Source organism: Mesoplodon densirostris, chromosome 8 (assembly GCF_025265405.1).
Source record: "Mesoplodon densirostris isolate mMesDen1 chromosome 8, mMesDen1 primary haplotype, whole genome shotgun sequence".
Classification (NCBI taxonomy): domain Eukaryota; kingdom Metazoa; phylum Chordata; class Mammalia; order Artiodactyla; family Ziphiidae; genus Mesoplodon; species Mesoplodon densirostris.
The window spans coordinates 55,578,825-55,605,506 of NC_082668.1; the positions used below are offsets into that span (position 1 = coordinate 55,578,825).

Below are 26,682 nucleotides of genomic sequence, written 5' to 3' on the forward strand. Positions count from 1 at the left end.
TTCTGTACAGTGTCAGAAGGATTTTAGATGAAAAGATGCTGTCCTGAAATATCTCTACCCCTGTGCTGTCCAGTAGAGCTTTATGCCACGATGGAGATGTTCTGTATCTCTGCTGTCCAGCATGGTAGCCACTAGCCACATGAAGCTGTGGAGTACTTGAAATGTGCCTAGTGTGTCTGAGGAACTGAGTTTTTTATTTTATTTACTTGTAACTTAAATAGCCACATGTAGCAAGTGGCTACTACTATATTGATGATGCTCAGGACAATGGTCAGAGATGACCGATGGCCATGTTTAGGACTTAGATATAGGTCTTATTTGGGCAGGCTTGTTTGTGAGGGGAGATGTAAGATACAGGGTACTCCAGTGGACATTAGAAAGTCTAAGAGATAGCATAGAATTGTGGAATTTTATTTAAATGTTGGACTTCAAAAATCTAAAAAAATGATACAGATGAACTTAGTTACAAAACAGAAGCACTCACAGACTCAGAGAATGAACTTATGGTTACCAGGGGAAAAGGGTGGGTGGGGGAAGGGGGATAGACTGGGAGTTTGGGATTGACATGTACACCCTGCTATATTTAAAATAGAGAACCAACAAGGACCCACTGTATAGCACAGGGAACTCCGCTCAGGATTCTGTAATCTAAATGGGAAAAGAACTTGAAAAAGAGTGGATACTTGTATAGGTATAACTTGCTGTACACCTGTAACTAACACATCATTGTTAATCAACTGTACTCCAGTATAAAAGAAAAAATGTTGGACTTCAAAGAAGACTTGGGTCATTGGAGCTGGAGTAGGCAGGGAAGTTTCTTAGAGGAGAATGGCAGGCCCATAGCTTTCAGGTCTTCTGGAATAATTTCCACACAGCCGTAAACGTTCTCTTTACTCATGCGCCCAGGGAAGCAGTATGGTATGGAAGACTCCAGGCTTAGGAGCCTGACAGATCTGTGCGAAGATGGGGTTCACTTATGCAAGATATTTAGGTTTCTAAGCCTCCGTTTCTTGATCTGTAAAATGTGTGTGATAGTACCTCCAAGAGCTCTTGTTAGGTTGGATATCTTATACAGAGTTCCTAGTGTCTTGGAACATAGCGGGTTCTCAATGGATGTAGGTGTTATTATTGGAAATAGGATTAGCATATATACACAAAGGTCCCTGACTGTTAAAGTGCATGATGCGATTGAGTTTATACTCCTTTTCTTTATATCCTTTGATGAAGGAGATCTGTCTCTTCACACGTTGAGCTAGGAGTCCTGAGACTGTCACAGAGAGAGTGGGGAGAAGGCAAGAAGGCTGTGAAGAGGCTAAGTAATACACAGAGGGACCCTTGCCAAACAGAACTATAGTGTGATTAATAAATCCGTGGCTGCAGTCACTGGTAAGGGCACAAGTTTATCAGTGTGTCTTGCAATCTTCAGAGCTCCAACTTTCATTCTCCTCCCCTCCCACAAGAGTATTAACTGGAGTTTACAGCTTAAACACTCTCTGGGGTTCTGGGCATTTATTTGCATGGCACCTTGGACCCCTCCTGGAGATGATTCCATTATCATTTCCTTATCTGGGTTCTCTGTTTACTTCAACACTTGAGGTTGATTTAGTATCTTACAAGAACCAAACATTGTCTTCCAGACATCATTAATCTTGCCTTTCTTACCCAGCCCAAGTGTGAAATTAATCAAAAAGGAAAGGGAAATTAATATTACAGTTGGTAGTCACAATTCATCAGGATACCTCACAGCAGGCATGAAATTAACTTGGATTTAACACACGCTTCAACAAATAAAAGGTATAGAGAAGGGTTATTTGTTATTTAGGAGATGCCCCTTAATGCTCCCCACTTTGATAATTAGTTAGATGATGGGTGGTGTCTGGTGATAAGACCCATTCAGTATTGTGAGGTCGCCTTGAGACCCATGGAAAGCATCAAATCAACGTTCTTTTTTCATGTTTCACTTAGATAAATGAGACCAAGCCAGATGGTTAATTCATACTTGTTTCCTGTCAGTTGAAAAGGTTTGCCCAAACACTTGCAGTTTTGATCTCTATTTGCAATAAACTAAATTTGATCCCGGGTTCTGTGTTTCCTTGTTATGACATGCAGTATGATCAGTTTCAAAGGATATGTTATTATGCACACATTGTGGAAAAGAATGGAGCATTATAATTATAACTCTCTGTTACAGCTTTTGCCGAGGTTGATAAAGGACAGGCTTTTGTTACGGAACTGTTCCTATAATTACATCAGAACTAACAGGCATCAGTCACCTTCCATTAGGGGTGGGAGAGAAGGAGCCTTACTTATTTAAGTGATCACATAAGGTGCTGAATGAATCATCCTCAGCCTCATCATGAGGAATTAAAAATAGAAAGGAGCAGTTGACATCATCCTATAGCAGGTTTTTAAGGAACAGAAAAATGCCAGATAGTTTTTAAGGAAAAGAGCTGCCTAAAGTGATGTCCCAGGCCACATGTGAATAGCCTATTGGCAGCAGTTCTCAGACTTGAGACTACATCCCAGACTCCTGGGGGGCTTGTTCAGATAGATGGCCGGACCCCAACCGAGTTTCTGATTGGTAGGTATGTGGTGGGGTCTGAGATTTTTGCATTCCCAACTTCCCCAGGTGATGCTGATGTTGCTGCTCCCAGGGCTGTACGTTGCGAGCCATCAGGCTAGGGGAGAGAAACAGGTGTAACTCGGATGGTTCCAAAACCAGAATTTTAAGATTAATTCCCTGGTGGCTGTTAAAAATAATTTTGATGAAAATACTGAGCTTTGTTTGGGGTTATGTGCCAGTTTTGTAAAGGGGAGCTGCTCTTTGTGACTTCATCAATGAATGTTAAAAATAGTTGCTGGGCCTCCCTGGTGGCGCAGTGGTTAAGAGTCCGCCTGCCGATGCAGGGGATACGGGTTCGTGCCCCGGTCTGGGAGGATCCCATATGCCGCGGAGCGGCTGGGCCCGTGAGCCATGGCCGATGGGCCTGCGCATCCGGAGCCTGTGCTCCGCAACGGGAGAGGCCACAGCAGTGAGAGGCCCGCATACCGCAAAAAAGAAAAAAAAAAAAAAAAAAAAAAATAGTTGCAAACCTTGGTAAGTGGTCTCCTGGCTGGTGTCTTGGTAAAATCTTGGGTAAACTTGTTTGGCTACAAGTATTCTCTCTGTAATCCAAGTTAGTGATGAATTCGGAAGTCGCAAGGAATGCATTTTTTTTTTTCTTATCTGTAAATCGAGCACTTTACCTAGGGACTATCTGTAGAAGGTATTCCAGGACCCAAGGCACTAAATCATTGTTAATTGTCACACCTGCCTGACAATAGCTGTTAGCAAAATCAAAATGTAATGCATCGGGCACCACCAGGCTGTGGTTCTAGGCTTCTGACCGGTTCTAGAACTGCCCTTTTATTATCCTATTAGTTTATTATCCTCTTATAGGAGTAACAACCAGAGTAATAATACTTGCTAACATTTGTAGAGGGTTCACTGCCTCTCTGATGTGGCAGCTGTGCTTTTGGGGTGCAGTAGTTTGTGAACCCCCCCCATCCTTTCTGACCGAGGCGCTGTGGTTATCTCTCCTTCAGACACAAGGAGACAGAGGCTTGGAGAGGCACTGGCTTTGTGAGGTTGGGCCTCTGCATTTGAGTCCAGGCAGTGTGAGCCATGTGAGGCAAATTTAGATTGGAGTCTATTTTGGGAAGCTTTCAGTGGAGCCTTGATGAAAGACCTCACCAAAATGGAAAGATGCTAGCAAGTTTGAAATGTGATGAAACCAAACGTATCAGGTCAAAATTGTAGAAGTTCTGATGTCAAGGACCACTGTAGATCTTTGTAACTCGGCAAAATTTTGCTGTGCAGTAAATTTAGCTGCTCTGCCCAACCTAAGGTGAAAGCCATATATAAAGCCACTCTTGTATTTATGGGCTTTTTTTTTCTGTGACTATCTGATGTTCCTTACGGAAGATTGAATGACTTAAATCTTATAATGATAGGGAACTATACTCAATATTTTGTAATAACCTTTAAGGGAAGAGAATCTGAAGAAGGAAAAAAATATATATATATATATAATATATAGAAATATATATAAAATTGAATCATGTTCTACACCTGAAACTAACACGATATTGTAAAATCAATTATACTTCAATTAAAAAAATAAAAATAATTAAAGGAAAAATTTAAAAAACGCTTATAACGATGGTCATGGTTTGTTTCTAATGTGTAAGCGCTCAGTGCCCTTATCGTTGGAAATCTTTTTTCTAGACATGAAGATATTTTAAGCAGAGCCATAAACTCCCTTCAACTATTTGCTCACATGAATCAATGTCGGGACAGCTTTGGTGTTCACAATGACCCACCTTTGCTTAGGCTATGGAAAAGAAGAGAGGGAAAGCCTGCTTTGAGTTGTATCCCCGGTCACATAAAGGTTCTGAGATTCTCTATTTGGAGAGACATTGTCCACAGGGAATAAGAGGATGGAACACTTGAGTGTAAAATTGAAAAGGGATCAACCCAACAGATGACAGTGCTGAAGGGCATTAGGGCCAAAGAGGTGTGAGACCCACCAGCCTGGAATTGGCCTCCATTATCCTGTGTCATCAGATGTAGGTGGTCCTTGAACAAGCTGGGTTTATCATGGCTCACTTTCAGAGATGCTTTGAATGGGGAAGGGGCGATAGGCAAGATACGCAGATGCAGATTTCTGATAGAATGCCGCTCTAGCGGGCAGAGCTCATCAAGTAGATTATTGTTTGTGGGTCATTTATAATATATTTTATCCGAAATATAAAATGAAAGGGGTATAGGTTGGTTGAAAATGGGATTCCAATTTTTCCTAGCTACTCTGTCTATCTCCAGTGATTGCCACCTTATTCTTTCTAGATTGAATTGCATTCCCGTGATCTCTATTTACAAGTGCTTTCACAAGTTGAGGTATAATTAAGGGAGGAAAATCAAAGCATAAGCCCAAGAAGAGATTGAGGGAGCCTATTATTAATACCTAGAAAAGATACTTTGGGTAAAATCTTGATGAAAGCTATGGAGTGGTGCTGGTTTTGAAAATTAGGAAGGAGAAAGGACTTCCTTCAACATTTTCTTTATCTATAGACGCAGCTAGAAATGGCTATAAACTTTAATCTTATATACGTGGCTCTTCAGGAAATGATATTTAAGATTAGTTAAACATTAAAGCTTTGCTGAGGATAAAAGTGAATGGCCTTTGGGTTTCTTGGTGACCACGAATTTTGCTAATGTATAGAGCCAAGCATAATGCAGTAGCTTTTGTATGACTCAGGGAATAGCTTGTCTGATTCTTAAATTGAAGTCGAGATTGAGTTCTTAATTAGTATGAGTATTATTAAAGAAAATCTAGATTTGAAAGCGTTGGGGGAGGTAAAGGGTAATGAACTTTTCTCTTCCTTTTGGCACATCATGAACATTTTGACTTATGAATCATACCAGTCTCACTACTGGTATGATTCATTAAGGCCCCATGGCCTGTGCACTTGATCGCAATATTCAAAGGCAAATTGCCATGTAATATACCAAATTAGGTGTTTATGAAAACATACAGAAAAGAGTTAAGGCACTGAAAGTAAGTTGATATTATTTCGGTCAGAGGCACATGGGTGTTCATTTTGTTAGCTGATACTACTACAGGAGAATGTGTTTTTGATGTTGACCAAGATGCTGGATTGTTTTCTTGAAATGTATCTTGGTGCTGCTTACAGGAGTTAGTAGCTTTTTCTGTATCATGATAACCCATTCCTTCACCTCAAAGCTATCTCAGAATGAAGCTGGTACAAAAGGGGCCCCGTGGTCACCAGCATTGATTCAGTTCCTTCCAGCCTTCTCCCCTTCCTTAGCAAGCATTTGAGGCCAGACTGTTTCATGGAGATGGTGGATTTGGAATAACAGCAGGTTGAATCTGCTCTTGTAAGTTGCCCCAGTGCACCAGCCCTCTGCTATTGTTCAGAGACTGTTGACACAGACAAAAATGTTAGTGCTGTGAAGGGTAGTTGTGTGCTGCAGACCGTATAAAGAGAGAATCATCTTTGTATTAAAAAAAAACAAAACTCTTTCAGACATTTTCCAGCAGAATATGGTACATGTTCTTCCATGAGGATCTTAAGTAAAAAGTAGACCAGTTGGCTAGTCTTAGTAGACTTCTGGGCAGTTAGTTTGAAGATGGGTCTGTTCAGCATGGTCTTTATTCTTTTCCTCTCTCTCTCCTTCCCTCCCTCTCTATTGAGCTCTCTTTCAGTTTTATAATTCTCTGCTGATAAATTCCATGAATATCAGAAACACACTGTATGTATCTGTTAAAGGACATGTTTTCCCCCTTTTGTTTTTCTGTAAAGGAGTTTTATAGAGGGAAAATATTAGTGATATCAGAAGCACATAGTAGGTATATTTCTAAAATGGCTTTTTACTGCTTTTCTGGTTTTATTCAATGTGAAGCAGGTACAAGTAATCTGTTATATTTAAATGAACAGGCTTGTAATTCAACTGGCTTTATCTCGTATTGCAGACTCCTTGTTTTTTTGTCGTAGAGCTATGTATTTTTTAAATCGTGTGTATACACCTACTTGAGACTGTGTGTCTAAATTAATGTAGTCTAGTCTGGAAAGCATTAGGATTGGTAAAAGCTTTGGTTCAATGCCTCCTGAGACTTGGAACAAAGAGAGGTTTTGTGGAGATGCTCCATCTTTGCCAAATGTAGCCTTACTCCTGCTGAACTAATAATGGATGGATTTGGATCCTAACAAGTGAGATAATGTAATTTTTTAGATAAATGCCTCTGGGTGTTGAAGTGATAGGGAATGCTCACCTAGCTATTTTTCGGTATTTATCTTAAAAGGCAGTCGGGTTCCGAAATGTGAGAGGCCTAGTTCGCAGAAGCTCTTTGTCAGCCTGTCTGTTTGCAATTGATCAAGTTCTTAAAGAGGAGAAACTTAAAAATGTCTTTGTCCTTGTGATTGCAGGAGTGATTACTGCTCTATAGTAGACATTGGAGGCGGATCCATCAGGCCATGTAAGTACCATAGTAAGCACATATTTACCTGGCTAAGCATAGACCCGGGATATTTGCCCTTAGGGGGAGAGGACCGAGGATTTGAGACATCAAAATGCACCACAGTCCCAAAGGGCCAGGGGGTTGTCCTTCAGGTGCAACTCAATCCCAAGGAGACGCACGTCTCTGGCTATTTGGTTGAGACCTGGTGGACTTTATCTTTTGGGTTAGCTGGGCAAGAATGTTTTATCTGCCTCGAATTAGTAAAGTGACTGGAGCAGAAGGTCATTTATTACTTAGTCATTATCAAACGTAAATGTATTGGCCTGGATTATGGCCTGATACTCTCAGGTGGAAGGGTAAATGTATTGGCCTGGATTATGGCCTGATATTCTCAGGTGGAAGGGCTGGCCCCTTCAGACACAGAGCATCATGGTGTGAACATAAATAAGCAAAGCCAATGAAGTGGAGAGTGTGACTCAGAATGACTGCACAAGCTCTGAACTGTGTCTGTATCAAGGAATTGTTCACAGAGTACATTTTCCTAAGCCCCCAGTTATGAACATATTTTACGGAGGAAGCGCTTTGCTGAGTGCTTCCTTGTTCTATCTGTATGAATAGTCCCGAGTGCTTAAAACCACTGTCTAAGCTACCTTGGAGAGTCACCTTGGTAAATCAGACATTCAACTTGGGAGCAGAATTTTTGGATTTTACAGGCTAATAGGATTTGGGTGTCAAGGTTATGGGGCCAGGAGAATGAAACATGAAACATTCATAATTCTTGTTTCTCTTACGTGTGTGGATCTTTGAACAAATTTTGTCCCTAACAACATCACAGGAAAATCCACTCCAGCAACTGACAAGCAGATGAATGTCTGATGTCAATAAAAGCCTTAGTTAGAACTCAAATTATGTGACCACGTGACTTTTATCAGAGGCTTCTCTCTAGCTGTCACCTTGAAAGTTTGTCTCTCTGGGAGAAACCAGAGAAACAAGAAGTGTCTCAGTCAGAACCTCAAAGAGATTTTGCGTCTCTAAAGACATAGGGTTTTGTCTAAGAACAAGCATAGTTATTCTCTCTTACACATCCCCCTACCTCCACATCACACACATGACTGAAAGGGAGTGGTTTTCAGTTCAGGGACCGGACAAGTAAACCATCTATCTTCAAGGGTCTGTTCTGAAACTAGTGAAGTGCTGACAGATAAGGAAGTCCGTTCACTGCCCTCCAAGAGGTGCCAGGCATGGCAGCTGGGGCTGTAGCAGGCTGGCATTGTGAAGAACAGGAGCTGGGTCTGCAGTCCCTGATACCCAGGTGCAATGGCTTATGCTCTGGGAAGGATGTGCATCTTTCTGCCTCTCCTCTGCTGTGATTTTTTTTTTCTTTTTTTCCTGCACTGTGTGGGGTTGACAGTCTTTGTGGAGCAAGCAGACGTGTTGGCGTCATGTGGCACTCCTGGGCTGCGTCTACCTGCCACCAGATATGGTGTCACCTTCCCCCCTTCAGCGCGCCAATACCTAGCTGCCTTTGGAAGGGCCTCTTGGCTCCTTTCAAAATAACTACTGAAAGAGCAGCTGTCTGTCAGCCTCCTCCAGAGCCGTGGAATTGGGCTGCTGTCAACCTGTTGGAGGAGTTCCCAACGCAGCAGACTGGCTGTCACTGACATTTATAACTTGAAAGCCGTATCACAGATGAGTTTGTGTGTCTTACCATCTTTTAAATTAGCCTTCAGATTATAAAGCACACTCTCCACACTTTGACAACGCCCAGGACTTTTGGAGGTGGTTGGGTCTTCCTGAAGGTGGAGAAGCAGTCACCCTTCTCCCCTGGCCATTTTGTAAAACTGTCTTTCTTCTGATTCAACGGGAAAGAAGTCCCAGCTTTAGGCTTGGGTTTATGTGTAACCCTGAGTCAGTTTAGATCAGGGAAATGATTGGCTTCTGGAAGCAAATGACTCTAACTCTGCCACAGAGTCTGTGGTAAGAAAGAGTGTTGCTGGGACATGGGTGTCAGAAAATGTTTCTCACATAGGTTGGTAGATCCTGTACCTGGTTTTTTATGCCTTAGTTTCTCAAAGAACCATCTCTGAGTTTCATTTCTGGACCTGACCGGAAGAGAAGGATGCAGTGTTGATAAAAATGGAAGTTAAAACCATAGCCACCCCAGTAGATCTCGTGAACACACACTGCCAGAAGAGAAGGCTCAGGCGCAGGAGGGCGGCAGAAGGCGTGTTACTCACTGTGGGTCTGTCTAGACTGTACATTCCTTGAGCACGAGGGTTGGCCTTATTCCTTTTCACACCACCAGTGACGAGTACACAACCTGGCATGTGGCAGCAGGATGAGCCGAGCCAATGAGTGTCAAAAGGAAACAGGTGTTAGGTAGGAAAAATGTGGTTTCATTTTCTTTTTATCCTGCTCATGCAGGCGTTGAAATACAGTCATCAACAAATCCACATGATGGAGTTTTCAAGTTCATGGCGTTCTCCTGTTGGCATCAAAGATGAGTAATCTTGGAAGAGGTGTAACACAAATGGGGGCTTAGATGGCAAGCCTCGGATGCAATTAAGATGCAACAGCCTTCACTGTCCGTGCTCAGATTTCTTTCTGTGGTTCCCAGGATGTTAGTCACGTCTTGGGAAATGTCAGTGCCTGACCTTGGCTGTGTGCTGTGTAGCCGCGTCCACTGCATGGCCTGCCTGGAGTGGGGCAGGGACAGGCTCTTGAACCAGCTTGATGGTGGCCACAGGATTTGGGAAGAGAGTCAGCTGAGGATGGTTGTCACCTTCCCGGCCCTTTGCCTGTGGTGCACATTGGATCTCCATCTTGACCCTTCTTCTCGAAGCCCAAGAGGGGCCTACAGTCTGTCTAGACAGCTGCCGCCCATTGATAGCTGGGCATGTTGGATTAACCTCGATGCCCTGTTGGCCCCAGGGAAAGGTGGGTGCAGGGCAGAGGTCAGGGCTGGGGCTGCCCCTTGTCACCAGGCCAGACGTGGAACAGCAGAACAGTTGTCTTCCCAAGGCATGCCTGGTTTGGACTGGATCTAATCAGAATTCCCAGTTTGTGGCAAGATGTTTCAAAACAGTGTCATGTGTCTGTTCTCTGGCTATACTCGAAAAAAAATACTGAAAAATGTTTAAATATTTCAAATACCCAGACAAGTGCGGAGACTTAGTGGAATACTTGCTCATTTACATCCCCCTTGAGTCCCTGCCTTTGTGATCTCGTGGATGGCACGTCTTAGTAACTGTGAAAGGTGCCGATGTTGGCGTCTGTTAAAATTACCATCCTTTTGTCCCTGGAAAGTCTAAAACACGTGGCCTGCCTGGAACGCTCCGGGGAGGGTTGGTGCTGCCTGGCTCCGCCCTTTCCTATGGTTTTGTTCGGTATGTCACTGTCCTGTCATTGTCTAGGCGGTTTCTCTTCATTCATTTTCAAGGAGGTGTATGTGTTCAAATCCTTCTCTCCAAGTCCTCCTTCTCCACTAGCTCAGGGCTCCCTTGTAATGGGCAGTTCAGTGGGTCCTGCTGGACAGAGCTAATGCCGTCTCCACGTCCGCTTCCCTTCCCATAATACTTCATCGTACCTGATACCGCACACGTGACTCACTCTGTCAGTAACCTCTCCTTTCTCCCCAAGCCGGCGTGGCATCTCTTCACGTATGTCGACCTCCCTGGAGGAGACAGGCGAAGGCTCCTTTACTTTGCGTCTCAGGTTTAGGTGATGGGATAGAGAGCATCTTTTGGGGCGGCTGAGGCTCTCCCTCGGGTTAATTAACGTGGGTAAGGGCCATGGACGTTTTTTTTCTTCTTTTACCGTGATGGCTTTCTGGGACTGGAGTCCTGTGTTACTTTAACTGTGTGGATGGATGACTGATCACTTTTAACTCTTCCTTTTGGTCTGAGCTCAGGATGGCTCACAGGAGTCAGTGCCCACTCCGCATGCATTGGAGAGGCTACCGGAAAGTTTACCACCACCCATTTAAAGGGAGATGCCTCCTGGAAAGGAAGGGTGAAAGGTAGAGGAGAGCCTGGGTGAGGGTGAGGCAGGAAGGATTGGGGAAGGGGGTGCGGTGACCATGGGAATTTGGTTGAAGAGTTTGGGGACTCTGGGTGCCTGCAGAAACGGAACCGTTTTTTAAAATTCTAAACCATCATGGTCTGGTACCATACAAATAAATTGCTAGATAAAGTGAGATTAAAGAAAGAAGGAAGTGGTCCCCTGCGCACATGGCGCTGCGAGTGGCGCGGAGCGTGCAGGCCGCGGTCTGCACTCTCTGCGCCCAACGCGCCCTGCCCGCCGCGGCCCTGGGGACTGCGGGCGGGCGCCGTCCGGGCGCTTCGCGCCGGACCCGCTCTGCTGTCGGGTCGTAAATTTACAGACAAACATGAATGGGTAACAGCAGAAAACGGTGTTGGAACAGTGGGAATCAGCAATCTTGCCCAGGAAGCTTTGGGAGATGTTGTTTACTGTAGTCTGCCTGAAGTTGGGACAAAATTGAACAGACGAGGAATTTGGTGCTTTGGAAAGTGTGAAAGCTGCTAGTGAACTCTATTCTCCTCTATCAGGAGAAGTAACTGAAATGAATGAAGCTCTAGCAGAAAGTCCAGGACTTGTCAACAGATGTTGTTATGAAGATGGTTGGCTGGTCAAGATGACACTCAGTAACCCTTCAGAACTAGATGAACCAATGAGTGAAGAAGCATATGAGAAATACGTAAAATCTATGGAGGAGTGAAAATGGAACCCCTAAAGAAACTAGTTTGAAACAACTTAATCTAAAAAAAAAAAAAAAGAAGGAAGTGTAAAATACCAGCCTTCAATTTTATTACGAGATTCAAAGACATAAAGTTACCCTGTCCACTGACTGTAAAAGTTAAAAGGACACTTACCCTCAGTTTTGGTACTTAGCTCTTCACAGACCAGGAACACTTGGTGGACGGGCCCCCCTCTGTGGATGCTCCCACCCGCTTTGCGTAGTAGCACTGACCTGGGAGATGGGGGTCTCAGCTCTGTTTCTGCTGGAGGGCCCACCCTGACTTCTCTGAATCCTGGTTTTTATGCTACAAAGTGAAAATGTTATTGGTCTGCAGGGCACTGTTCTCCCCGACAGGAGATGGGGAACCAGGAACAGTGCCCATTTCTGTGTTCCTCACCCAAATGGTGATCTCTCTTCTTAGAGATCCGTCTGGAAGGGACCTGCTGGGGGTTATTTCATATACGCCTTTGGCCACCTTGACCAGATGTCTGCCCAGCTCATTTGAAAGGCACACATCCTGTGTTTGTGACCTTCTGTAACAGAAGGACCTCTGTGTGTGTGTGTGTGTGTGTGTTTGTGTGTGTGTCTATACATATAGTCATTTTATACCCAGTGCAAGTTTCTTTTTCCTAGTTCATAGTTTTAGACTGGTGGAGGTGGGGAAATTACCCCTTTTAAGAAGTCATTTAGCATAATAAATGCTGGAGAGGGTTTGGAGAAAAGGGAACCCTCTTGCACTGTTGGTGGGAATGTAAATTGATACAGCCACTATGGAGAACAGTATGGAGGGTCCTTAAAAAACTAAAAATAGTTACCGTGTGATCCAGCAATCCCACTCTTGGGCATATATTTGGAAAAACTCGAATTTGAAAAGATATATGCACCCCAATGTTCATAGCAGCGCTATTCACAATAGCCAAGACATGAAGCAACCTAAATGTCCATTGACAGATGAATGGATAAAGATATGGTACATATATACAATGGAATACTACTCAGCCGTAAAAAGGAATGAAATAATGCCATTTGTAGCAACATGGATGGACCTAGAGATTATCATACTAAGTCAAGTCAGACAAAGGCAAATGTTATATCACTTCTATGTGGAATCTAAAAAATAGTACAAATGAACTTATTTACGAAACAGAGTCACAGACATAGGAAACAAACTTAAGGTTACCAAAGGAGAGGGGTGAGGGATAAACTGGGAGTATGGGATTAACAGATACATACTACTATATATAAAATAAACAACAAGGATTTACTGCATAGCACGGGAAACAATATTCGATATCTTGTCATAACCTACAATGGAAAAGAATCAGAGAAAAAAGAATATAGATATATACATATATATGTATAACTGAATTACTGCTGTACACCCGAAACTATTACAATATTTTAAATCAACTCTACTTCAATAAAAAAAAAAAGTCATTTAGCGACCAAGGCTAAATAGGCCCTGACTTTGTGAACCCCTGCCCTCCAGGATCACCCTGCAGTGGTGTTCATTCTAGCCCCCTGGAAGGGGGCACAGACGCAGGTCCCCTGGCCTCACCTCGCTGGGACACGTCATCCAGCTGTGCGTCTAGGGAGGAGAAGAGAACAGGCATTCAGTGAGTAGCAAGCATTGTCCACAGGCCCCCTTTCTCCTGCTTCTGTGATTCACTTATCAGACTCTTGCTCACTCTTGCATTCTTTTATCCACGTGAACTTGTTTACTCCTCTTTTACGCCTGTTTGTGATTATGGTCAGGCGTTGCATTTTTATGCCCTGAGGAAGAAACAATGGGAAGAGAAGATTGGAAATTGCCTCAGAATTAATGGACATTGATTATACTGGCCGCTGTCAGCAGCAGCTGTGGCTAGTGCTGACCATGAGAGGAAATTGGCCATGTACCATCGGCCACATTTGGATCTTTTTTTTAAATCAAGGTATGTATGAGGGGAGAGTACTGCTTAGTCTTTTAAAAGTAAATAGCACTTAAGCAGAAGGAGACTGTTGGAGCAGGGTCAGCCAGTAACGCATGTTGAAAGGGGGAGGTAACGTACTTGATAAAAGGCTGAAGTAGCTCTAATAGTTCTGAAAGTGCAGTTTCTTCCGGCAGCAGTGCATTAAAAGAAAGCAAACCAAAACACCTTTATTTGTCCTCAATCCAGAGAGTCTGAATGTGAGATGAGATTGTGGGAAGGACAGGGTGTGTGGGTGTGGGTGTGTGGGTGTGTGTGTGTGTGTGGGGGTGGGTGGAGCTGGTCTTGGCAGGAGAGTTGCAGGTTTAGCATCCTTCTGGAGCCATGTGTGGTATCGTGTTAGTCAGGATAACTGGACTAGGCATTGTGACCAGAGAACCTACTACAGAAAACTGGGTTTGTAGGTGACGGAAGAGGTGACATTGGTGTACCAAAGAGCATGTGGCAACCCAGAGATTTGCAGCCACCAGAAGAAATCCACCTGAGGGCTGCAGGGGTCATGGGAGTTGGAAGTGTTACCAGAAACGGGAAGTAGAACCCTTTGGAAAGGGCTGCATCCCTGGATGCAGGTGGATGCTGGTGGATGGAAGGGGGACGAGAGACCCCGGCCTATTCCCTGCGCCTGTCCTCCCAGCTGCTGCTGGTGTCTCTTGCAGGCCAACCCTACCTGGAAGCCAGTTGGTGAGGGAGTTGGGGAAATGTAGTTTCCTACCATACATTGCAAAAAGGACAAAGCATCCAGAGAATGTATGTGAGAGCGGAAAGGTAGACGGCTGGCCTGGGGAGTGTAACCTTTTGGTGGAGAGAAAGAAAGATAAATGGGTTAAGTGGAAGATTGCTTTAGGGAAGAAATTTTCTGAGTTTTGGTTTTTGATTTCTTTATTCTATGCCCTACTCCCTCGTCTGTGGTTCTCTACCACCATCTATGTTCTTTTTTTCAGTTTTGTTAAGCCTTTTACACCATGTGATATGTTATAGACATATTTGACTCTCCAATAATAATGAACATCTGTGGAGTGCTTCCTACACACGGGGAAGTTCTTAGTGCTTTATCTGCATTCATTCATTGAATCATCAGAGCTACTTTGTGAGTCTGGTACAGTCAATCCTCATTATTTGCGGATTCTGTATGTGCAAATTTGCCTCCTTGTTAAAACTTACTTGTATAACGCTCAAATCAGTAGTTGTAGCACTGTGCGACCCTTTGTAGACACACACAGAGTGGAGGAAAATTTGAGTTACTGGTGTGCATGTTCCCAGCTCAGATAGGGGATGCTCTGCCTTCTTGTTTCAGGCCTCCTACTATAACTAGGTGTCCTCTTCGTGGTCTCATTAGTGCAACTCTTGGCATTTTTGAGCTTTTTTTTTTTTGGTTGGTGATTTTGTGGTTTAAAATGGCCCCCAAGCGTAGTGCTGGAATTAGGTCGAGAGTTCCTAAGTGCTTGAAGGCTGTGCTGTGCCTTAGGGAGAAAACAGGTGTGTTAGATAAGCTGCTTCAAGCATGAGTTATAGTTCTGTTGGCTGTGAGTTCAATATTGATGAATCAACCACATATATTAAGTAAGGTGTCTTAAAACGGAAGGACATAAAACATGGTTATGTATTTTTTAAAATAATTGACTTCTGATTTTTAAAAGATTTTAATAGGTGACAGCAAATGTTTTATGTATGTATGTATTTATTTATTTATTGGTCACGAGACACGTGGGATCTTCGTTCCCGACCAGGGATTGAACCCTTGCCCCCTGCAGTGGAAGCGCAGAGTCTTAACCACTGGACCGCCAGGGAAGTCCCCATGGTTACGTGTTGATCAGTGGACAAAAATGTTCTGACCCGAGGCTCACAGGAACCTAAGCCCATATTCCCTTCCCCTAGGATCACTGGCTTAATATTTGCCAAGTCAGGGCTCACAGAGATTTTGTAAAATATCACTACCGCAAATAATGGGCACCAACGGTGCCCCTGTTATCCCCAGTTTGTAGATGGAGACTGAAGCATGTAGAAGTCAAAGAAGTTGCCCAGCGTCACCCAGTGGGATGAGAACCCAGGCAGTCTGGCTTCCCTGCCCTTCGCTCCTGTGCTCTATGCTTTCACGTTTTCTCCTCTTTTCCACCTTCTGGATCTGCTGTTCATGCTGTTGGAACCAACCCTGGGGCTGTTTTCAGTGACAAAACTCCTATTGGTAAAGCCAGCAGTTACCTCTGGCTGAGACTGGTGATGTGTGTAATTCTAAAATAAAGGTAATAACATTTGACACCTGGATGAAAACCTTCACTTAGTTCGAATGAGTTAGTTCTCAAGGCAGCTCTTAGAAGCACACATCACCCTCCATTTCATAAATAAAAGCTGGCATCTTGGGAGGTTGTGATTTGGTCAGAGCCCCAGGGTGAGAAAGTGGTAGAACAGAGACTCAGATCCAGGTTTCCTGTCCCCGAATCCCTGGCTCTTTTTCTGCAATACCCAGGCTGCCTCTCCCAAGGCTCTCTGGGGACACTATGCTTACCTTGCTGCTGCTGTTCTGATTTGCCGCTTCCATGCTGCTTTGACCTGGAGGAACCACAGCAAGTTAGAATCGTGTGTAAAAGAGGTGATTTTGGGGTGGAGGCATGTCCGGAAATGTTTTCTTTACAGGTGTCATTTATGCCCGTGTTTATAGAATATCTCTCTTGGGCTGGAATGGCCTTTTGGGAAAGATGTTCGTTTTGTTTCCGTTCATTAGGTAAATATTTGAAAATGAAGGAAAAATAATTTGAGAGGGCTGCTGGCATTTTTTTCAGTGGCACACCCTCTCTTTGTGTATTTAATTAAACATGTGTTTGAATAAGAAATAGATGCACTTGCTAAGAATGAAAAGGGAGCTCTAAAAACAAACCACGTCTCCCTTCCCTGGGGCGAGCACTGGGCTTGATTTCCTGTGTGCCGTCCCAAGGTGTTCTAACCTCCACCCAAGGGACTCTGAGCTGTTGGTGAAGGGGGAGCTTTGTTACATCTTGGTTCAAGGGTATGGGAGTGCATGTCTGTGTATGCAGTGGATAGAGCCCAGGCAGGCAGATTAACATCCTGTAACATACAGGACGGTCCCACAGCAAGGAATTAGCCCGCCCAAATAGCCAAGGGTGCTGACATTGAGAAACCCTGCTTTACCCTCACTATAAACTGCAAGGGCTGTCTTAATGTGTGCAACACAAAAGCTCTTGTGTCTGAACTTGGACGTTTATTTTGTGTCTTCAGAGGCTTTCTGTCGTCAGGGTTCTTTTGCTTTTGGCTGTGTGCAGCTGCCCTCCATGGGTGGAGCCATGGGGGTGGTCCCCTGCAGGTGGGGCTGTCAGGTGGGGCAGCCTTTACAGAGAGGCTAAAACCAGTACAGCTGACTTCAGCCAGTCCATGTTTTGTTACCACCACGTGTGGGCAAATCTGAAAAAAGCCACAGATAAAATAGTTTCTGGGAAAAACACTTTTGCTCCTCTAAATTCTGAATAGTTGCTGCTGTTAATAATTATATATACATATGTGTGAGTATATATTTATTTACACGCATCAGATTAGCACACTTAAAAAAACAGTTCCCTTTAATAAGCATCGTATTGTACGTGGAAATTAATTTGGGCAACTCTTTTATAGAGTTGGCCCTGATACATGTGGACTGAGTGATACACGTTGATTTGAGGGTTAAGTTCCTAACAGTTCGGCCGTGTTGGAGCTGCTTCAGGAGTTCTTCATGCCTTTCGTCCTTATGGTACAACATGTTCTTATGTTTAAATACGGCTTTGAGATAAACAGTGATAGTGCAGTCGAAGATGAAAAAATGGAAATTGAGTTTCTTCACTTCTGTCACTGTGTGACCATTTGGAGTTTTAATTTATGTACTTATTTATTTGGCTGCCTGGGGTCTTCGTTGCTGCGCGCAGGCTTTCTCTAGTGGCGAGCGGGGGCTACTCTTCGTTGTGGTGCGCGGGCTTCTCACTGCGGTGGCTTTTCTTGTTGCGCAGCACGGGCTCTAGGCATGCGGGGTCAGTAGTTGTGGCTCGTGGGCGCTAAAGCGCAGGCTTCAGTAGTTGTGGTGCACGGGCTTAGTTGCTCCGCGGCATGTGGGATCTTCCCGGAGCAGGGCTCAAACCCGTGTCCCCTGCACTGGCAGGCGGATTCTTAACCACTGCGCCACCAGGGAAGTCCCTGGAGTTTTTAATAATGTGCTTAAAATTTAAAACAGTGAGAGAGTGAGAACTCCTACGTGTCATATTGTTGGGTAAGTGCATATTTTAGTTCATGGAAGAAATGTTTTGCTGCATTTTAGAAGTCACCTTAAAATTGACCTTCTTGGGCTTCCCTGGTGGCGCAGTGGTTAAGAGTCCACCTGCCGATGCAGGGGACACGGGTTCGTGCCCCGGTCCGGGAAGATCCCACATGCCGTGGAGCGGCTGGGCCCGTGAGCCATGGCCGCTGAGCCTGCGCGTCCGGAGCCTGTGCTCCACAACGGGAGAGGCCTGTGTACCGCAAAAAAAATTAAAAAATTTGACCTTCTTTTTAAATGGCCAGCATCAGAAAATCTACAAACAATAAAGGCTGAAGAGGGTGTGGAGAAAAGGGAACCCTCTTGCACTGTTGGTGGGAATGTCAATTGATACAGCCACACCACTATGGAGAACAGTATGGAGGTTCCTTAGAAAACTAAAAACAGAACTACCATATGATCCAGCAATCCCACTACTGGGCATATAGCCTGAGAAAACCATAATTCAAAAAGAGTCATGTACCACAATGTTCATTGTAGCACTATTTACAGTAGCCAGGACATGGAAGCAACCTAAGTGTCCATCAACAGATGAATGGATAAAGAAGATGTGGCATATATACACAATGCAATATTACTCAGCCATAAAAAGAAACGAAATTGAGTTATTTGTAGTGAGGCAGATGGACCTAGAGTCTGTCAAACAGAGTGAAGTAATTCAGAAAGAGAAAAACAAATACCGTATGCTAACACATATATGGAATCTCAAAAAACAAACAAACAAAAAAGGTTCTAATGAACCTAGGGGCAGGACAGGGATAAAGATGCAGATGTAGAGAATGGATTTGAGGACACAGGGAGGGTAAGCTGGGGCGAAGTGAGAGAGTAGCATTGACATATATACACTACCAAATGTAAAACAGATAGCTAATGGGAAGCAGCTGCATACATAGCACAGCGAGATCAGCTCATGCTTTGTGACCACCTAGAGTGGTGGGATAGGGAGGGTCGGAGGGAGGGGATATGGGGATATATGTATACATATAGCTGACTCACTTTGTTATACAGCAGAAACTAACACACCATTGTAAAGCAGCTATACTCCAATAAAGACGTTAAATATAAAAAATAAATAAATTCAACCTTTTTAAATGGTTATTTTATAACTAAATGGGGCCTCCCTGGTGGTGCAAGTGGTTGAGAGTCCGCCTGCCGATGCAGGGGATGCGGGTTCGTGCCCCGGTCTGGGAGGATCCCATATGCCGCGGAGCGGCTGGGCCCGTGAGCCATGGCCGCTGAGCCTGCGCGTCCGGAGCCTGTGCTCCGCAACGGGGGAGGCCACAACAGTGAGAGGCCCGCATACCGCAAAAAAAAAAAAAAAAAAAAAAAAAAAAGATTCAAGAATAGAATGATGATTATTGCATGATTGTTGCTGGAAGTAGTTGTGTTGTATGGAGGAGGGGATGTTAAATAATGATTCATGCTGGGTGTTCCCCATGCTGTGCACATGACCGTTAGGATGGTTAGTATCTATTTTTTATTGAAGTAATGTTGGTTTATAACATTATGTAAGTTTCATGTATACAACATTATATCTTTACTTCTATATGCCCTGTAAGCTGCTCACAATACAAAGTTTAGTTTCCATCCATCACCAAACAGTTGGTCCCTTTCACCCGTTTTGCCCCACCCCTTCTCGTCTGGCAACCACTGCTGTGTTCTCTGTATCTACCTGTTTTTGTTGGTTGTTCATTTATTTTGTTTTCTTGTTCGTGTTTTTTTTAGATTCCACATATGAGTGATACCATACAGTGTTTATCTTTCTCTGTCTTATTTCACTTAGCATGAGACCTTCAAGGTCAATTCATATTGTTGCAAATGGCAAGACTTCATCTTTTTATGGCCGAGTAATATTCCATTGTGTATATATAGACACACCACATCTTCATTATCCATTCATCCATTGATGGGCACTTAGGTTGTTTCCATATCTTGGCAATTGTAAATAATGCTGCAATGAACATATGGTTGAGATCTTTCAGAAAAATGAATGAAAGAGAATGAAAGCATGTCCAGTAAAGCAGATCAGTATTTCTGTTGTTCTGATTTCTGTCCATGTGAAACCCATGTTCTTTCAAATGCCACATAGAATTGAAGTACTGACCTATTAGGGTCTTCATGAGAGTAGACAAACAATTGTCCTCTACCCTAATATTTTAAACTTTACCTGAATTATACGTAAAGAACAGTTACACGTAGTTCGTGTACAGCATGGTGAATTATCACAGCCATTTGTACCCAGATCAAGAAGTAAACCATGCACAGTACCGAGCAGCTCCCCTGTGCCTCCTTCTAGGCAAGATCTGCATTCACCCCCATCCCAAGCATAAGCACCGACCTGACTTCTCAGCAAGATTAGTTTTGCCTGTTTTGGGATGTTAGGTGATGGAATTCATTGTACACTGCATACAGTGAAGACTAATTTTTAGTCCATCTCTCAATTTTGATTCTGACTGGAAACATTTGAAATATTCTAAAATGTGGCAGTTAAACATCTTGGCAACTCGCAGCAGTAGATGAAGAAAATCCCCAGTCTATTTCATGTGTGGCTTTGCTAATAGAAAATTGGCCTTAAAGGCAGTAACATTTAACGTGCTTGCTTCTATAATAAAAAAACGTAACCAACCTAATTATGATCTCACTTGTTGGGCTTTAGAATTTCATTTGGAAGGCAGATAGTCGTGTAGAAATTAAATTGGAGTTTGTGTTTGTATCGAAACAATCAAGTTCATTTGAAGCCAGAGTAGCTGATAGGCTTAAAGTGTGGTCAATAAACAGGATATATGACATAGGAGCTTTTAACTGGATTTGGGTTGGAAACCATAACATTGCAATGCAATCTCATTGCATCACTTTATTATATACAGGGTACCATTTTCTGAGTAGTAAGTGTGTCTTGTCTATAGGGACAGAATGGATGGGATGTTTAATAGTTGAATTTTGGACTACGGGGATCTGAGATTACCCTTCATGTTATACGGGAAATTCAGTCCTCAGTTTGAAGGCCTTTGGGAATGTTGAACTGTTAAATTAATATAAAATATTATTTGGAAAAGATAGCCTTCCTTGCAGCCATTGTCCATGGTGAGAATACGTACACTCATTCCTTTCTGGATCTGACAGAGGTTGGCTCCTTCACCACGAGCTTGGTGGCCACGTTGGGAGGCTGGTGTGGCTCGTACTGAGGTGTGATGTGGCAGCAGGCCACACAGGACGTGAGGAGCGTTTGTCACGCAGCTTCTGTTGGTCCCAGAAGAGATGAAAATGAGCAGTTGTAGCAGAATTACTAAGTCAGGACGGTGTGTCTCTGGGAAGCTGCTTTTTGCTCACTTGAGTTTTGGGATTTGTGAAAAAACATTCTTCTTTTTCTCCCCCCCCCCACCCCCCGCCTTAGTAGTTTCTAGCCATCTTCTCTAATTAAAACAGGGAAGAATCTTCTATGCCTTATTTTTTTGAAACTTGTTTGTATCCAGTTACTAAATCTAAATCTGCCCGTCTTCTGCCTTTTCAAACCTCTGAGGCAGGAGAGGCAGTGCCTGCAAATGAAAAGCATTTCCGGGTTTTGTATCTGAGACGGGAATCCGATCACGCCACTCTTGGGATTCAGGCTCTTCAAAATGTTTACTCAACTACAGGGGAGCCCTGAGTCCTGCTGTGGCGTCAAGGTCCCTGGTCACCTTGTCGTGCCGTCCAAGACTCACCTTGGCCCCCTGCCTCCCCTTTTGTTCCAGGCATGCAGGGCAACAGTGCCCTTGGCTGCCGCTGGTCACTGGTGCCTCTGCTCCACGCACAGGCTCCCACCCCACGCTGGGGATGCCTTCCTCCACCGTCTTCTTTTCGTCTTCAGGACTCCTTCCAGGGTTTCCTTTTTCAGAGAAACCTTTCTTGATCCTCCTGGATAGGATGTGATGGGTTTCTTCTGTGTTCTTGTGATTATCCTGTGTCTATTATGTACTCTTGCTTTTGTACACTGGCATCCAGAACAGTGCCCTGCATGTAGTAGGTACTCAACAAACACTTGTTGAATCAGTGGATAGATTCCACTTTTATGTTATGGTCTAACGATCCATTGACGTGTGTGTCTCCCCGCTACAGTTTGAGGGCCAGGATCATGCCTCTTCATCGTCACATACTCAGTCCCTGACAGAAGTACTCAAAAATGTTTGAATGGCAGGGAGGAAAGGCCGGTCTGGCGGGGAGAGCATTTTAGAGACGCGGGAGAGTTTTTCTTGCACCTCAGTCGTTTGTATTGACTTGAGTGTATGGGCAGAACCTCTTGTGGCTTTGTGATCAGGTGCAAGGGAATCCCAGAATGCTCTGGGGCAAGAACTATACCCTCAAACTCCCCCATCCCCCTGCCTTGTTTTTCTTTTGGATTGATTGATTGATTGGCTGTGTTGGGTCTTCATTGCTGTGCACGGGCTTTCTCTAGTTGTGGCGAGCCGGGGCTACTCTTCATTAAGGTGCGTGGGCTTTTCATTGCAGTGGCTTCTCTTGTTGGGGAGCACAGGCTCTAGGCGCACGGGCTTCAGTAGTTGTGGCACTCGGGCTCAGTAGTTGTGGCTCGCGGGCTCTAGAGCGCAGGCTCAGTAGTTGTGGCGCACGGGCTTAGTTCCTCTGCGGCATGTAGGATCTTCTTGGACCAGGGCTCGAACCCGTGTCCCCTGCATTGGCAGGCGGATTCTTAACCACCGCGCCACCAGGGAAGTCCCCCTGCCTTGTTATTCAAATGGGAATGCCTCTGCGTATGGGAAAGTGTTGGTTAAAGTGTTCATCTCTCAGAAAAAATGCTCGTCGCTGATGTCGATTACCCTGCTGATTTTGCTAATGCAGGAAAACATCAGGAAAAAAGGAAAACTTAAAAAACCAGGGGCTTATGTAAAGGCAGTGTTAATTATCATCCCTTAAGGGAAATAACTGTCATTTTTACATGATGACTGTACAGCCCAGTAAAGGCTCTGTTTTGCATATCTTATTTCTACAGTAATTTTTTAGTGCTTATCTGGATTCAGGTACTCAGCCCCTAGAATCATATTATAGTGGTGCTTTTTCAGTTCCCAGAAAAAGAGATTAAATGATGGGATAGAGCTTTCCCAAATTTGAGTCTTTTTTCCCCCTAACCTGCTCAGATCTGTGGCAATCACTTATTTACCAGTTAAGTGCCATGGGTGGTGAAAAGAATGACCAAGGAAAAAGCATTCTGTAGGAAAGGAGGGTGATGTGACTCTTTAATATTTTCTGCATTCTTCTGAGATGCTGAGGCCTCTGTCCACAACATGAACCCTGTCCTGCCAGTTGGATTGTTCCTGGCTCAGAAGAAGGGCGTCCAAGGGATCCCCTGGTGTCCCAGAGCCCAAGACATTCGGAGTTCTGCTGCTTCACACATTTGGGGGCTCCTGGATTACAAACGGGCATGTTGCCTGAGGCCCCTGGCTTACAGGGTGTGGCTCCAGCCTGGGGGAAAGAAAATGAGAGAGAAGACTGATTCCTAAACACATTCCTAACCCTGCTTCTCCCCAAACTGGTGAATTGAGCAGATCATCGTACATGGTCCAGGCAAAGCCCATTATGATCTGTCTGTCTGTCTGTCTGTCTATCAGCATCACGCTGCATGCGGGATCTTAGTTCCCCAACTAGGGAATCAGACCCACACCCCCTGCATTGGCAGTGTGTAGTCTTAACCACTGCACCGCCAGGGATGTCCGAAAACCCGTTAGGACTTTAGCTGGGATGTGTAGGCCTGTTTTGGAGTGATAGTTACTCTGAATGGAGCATCCTGCGCTACCCTGAGGACATGGGAGAGTTGCTCAGTCTCATGGGCAGAAAGAACACAGGTGAGGACTAAGCAGCCCTAGGACAACTACTGCCGGCAAGAAAGTTCACCTGGTGGGGAAGCTCTTGTCTGTAAAGGCTGCCCATCTCTGTTATGCTTGACACAATGCCACCTGAGAGGGACCTTCTCTCTCCCAGGGCTAAGGCCGGTAGGCTCTGTCAGTCGCCATGAGCTTGTCCTTGGTGTCACTACCCTTGTCCAGAGAAAGAGAAAAGTTGGCTTTGACCACCGTGAAAGTATTGAAGGCAGCCTTAGGGGTGAGATTTCAGGCAAGGGTGAGGGTATCCTCTCCCTCCCTCTACCCCACGCCCCCTTCAAGGAAGGAACCCCATGTCCCACTCAAGCCTGAATTCCACTAGGGGGAGCTAAGTGCTCCCTCTGCCAGACCAGGGAGGGATGTTTGTGCCCAGACCTGAATGGTGGTGGAGTCAAGGTGGTATCCAGGGTGAGGTGCCCGAGGCAGGAACACGTGTGGCCCAGTGTGAAGGCTGTGTGGGCAGGGGGAGGGAGCAAGATGCTGAGTTTGGAGGGCAGGTAGTGCTAGGTCATGGAGAACCTCGTTGGGTGTGGTGCGGAGTTAACGGTCTTGTTCTGATTGGGATGGATGCGTGGGGAGTTTTGAGCAGGGACGTGACCTGATCTGATTTCTGTTTTACAAAGGTCATTTAGCTTGTGTGGAGAACTGGCTCTAAGGAAGCCTAGAGGTCAGGTAAGAAAGACAGTGGTCCAGTGTAAGGTGATGGAGGCATAGACTCAGGGGAGGGGAGGGAGACGGTGATAAGGGATTTGATACCTCAGTTCAGAATGATCTGGTGTCTCTCTGTCTTCATCTCCCACCCTTTACGCATGTTGATTTCACTCCAGAAACACACATCTTCTTGTTCGTCCCCCAGATCTACACTCACTCTATTTTTAATATCATTGATCATTTCCCTAAATTATGCATACGTACACGTGCAGTACACGCACACACTTGTCCCTTCTCTGACTTTCTCTCCTGCTGCCATGTAAGTGAGGGCAAGCAGAAACTTTCTCAGGTTTATTGCCACATCCCGAGTGCCTAGCATGCTCAAAAGAGTTACTAAAAGAGGACGTGAAGTGGAAGGACAGCCAGCTGATGACCTTATTACGTCGTTTATATTTGAAAAGTCACCACCATGACCACTGAGGGTTTAATTGCAGTACTAAGAACACTGAGAACATCAACCTGTACTAATTTAATAAAAGTGAAGAAGTACCTATGTAGCACTTTCGAGTTTAAATAATTGGGGAAAAAGAAGCGAGAAGGGATTCATGTCACCCGTGGAGCTGTTCTGCCTGCGGTGAGGGAGATGATAATGAAAAGGAGCAACTTTGAATCTATTCATTTATTGCAGGGAAATTTATCACTTTCATTTACATCTAGAACCATCCAGCTGTTAATTTGTGTTTTTGTTGGAAAAGACTTTCAGGAAAATAGTTCATCTTGCCCACTGCTGTAGTGTTCTCAAAATTAGCTTTCCTGAGCTACAGTCAAAACCGGATACATCTGTCAGAAAGCATGCAGTCTTCCCCAAGGAACTCAGCATGTGGCCATTCTAAGGATGGAGAATGGGAGCCAGTGGGGATGGGGAAGGGTAGTGACCTGTGGGCCCTTGGAGGGGTTGGCGGCCAGCAGTCACGCCTGTTCCTCTGGACTTGTGGCTAAGGGGCAGCTTCAGAGACAGAGGAACACGCTTTGAATCCTGGCACCTTGACCATGTGACCTTGCCACGTGAGCTCACCATGTGACCTCAGGCAAATTCCTTAACCTCTCTGTGCCTCGGTGCTTTCATTTATAAAGGGAATAGTAATAGTACTCACCCTGTGAGGTTACTATGAGAAGTGAGTGAGTTAATACACGTAGAAGGTCTTAGAACCATGTCTGAGATAGCAATTATTCAAAACATTTTAGCTGTCACTAGTATTGAATGGGGGAAATTTTCTTTTTTGTGTGTGGTATTGAAATATAGTTTATTTACAATGTTGTTAGTTTCTGGTATACAGCAAAGTGACTCAGTTATATATACATATATATGTGTGTACACACATATATGTTCTTTTTCATATTTTTTATTACGATTTATTACAGGATATTGAATATAGTTCCCTGTACTACACAGTAGGACCTTGTTGCTATATCTATTTTATAGGTAGTGTAGGTCTGCTAATCCCAAAGTCCTAATTTATTCCTCCCCCATCCCTTTTCCCCTTTGGTAAACATAAGTTTGTTTCCTATGTCTGTGAATCTGTTTCTGTTTTGTAAAAAAGAAAAAGTTCATTTGTATCATATTTTAGATTCCACATATAAGGGATATCACATGATATTTATCTTTCTCCTTCTGGCTTAATTCACTTGGTATGCTAATATCTAGGTCCATCCATGCTGCTGCAAATGGCAATATTTGAACTGGGGGAAAATTTCTAGCCATTAACATTTGGCATGAATTTTAGCAGATAAAAAAGCTACGTTATATGGACCTGAGTATTGAAGCCGTGTGTAGAACTTGAGTGAGCTGGGAATTTGTGCCAGGGGAGTTCTAACACCAGCTGGTGGACTGCAATGCAGGTCTGCTGCTAACTGCCTGGAGTTGGTGCACATCGCATAAGTTAAAGGGTCTGGTCCCAACAATATTGCCCCCACTTCAGATGCCAACTGCACATGGGGTCCCCAGGCCACTAACACTTCTGACTGGCTACAAATCTGGGGGGCTCTCATGACTCCCTCAGGCTCCATAATTCTCTAGAATGACTCAGAACTCAGGAAAGTGCTGTACTTATGATTATAGTTT

At 44.3% G+C, this 26,682-nt stretch overlaps 1 protein-coding gene and 1 pseudogene across 4 annotated transcripts in view; both read left to right on the forward strand.

The window, feature by feature from the left end:
• Positions 1-26,682, forward strand: part of MGAT5 (alpha-1,6-mannosylglycoprotein 6-beta-N-acetylglucosaminyltransferase) — a 367,899-nt gene that overhangs the window by 47,310 nt on the left and 293,907 nt on the right. For 2 of the 4 annotated variants that reach the window (XM_060106214.1, XM_060106215.1), the window contains exon 2: positions 6,988-7,037. The exons of the other annotated variants lie outside the window; for them this stretch is intronic. The gene's annotated coding sequence lies outside the window, so the exon portion shown is untranslated. The remainder of the gene's footprint in view (positions 1-6,987; positions 7,038-26,682) is intronic. 4 annotated transcript variants of the gene reach the window in all.
• On the forward strand, positions 11,249-11,757 carry LOC132495421 (glycine cleavage system H protein, mitochondrial-like; annotated as a pseudogene).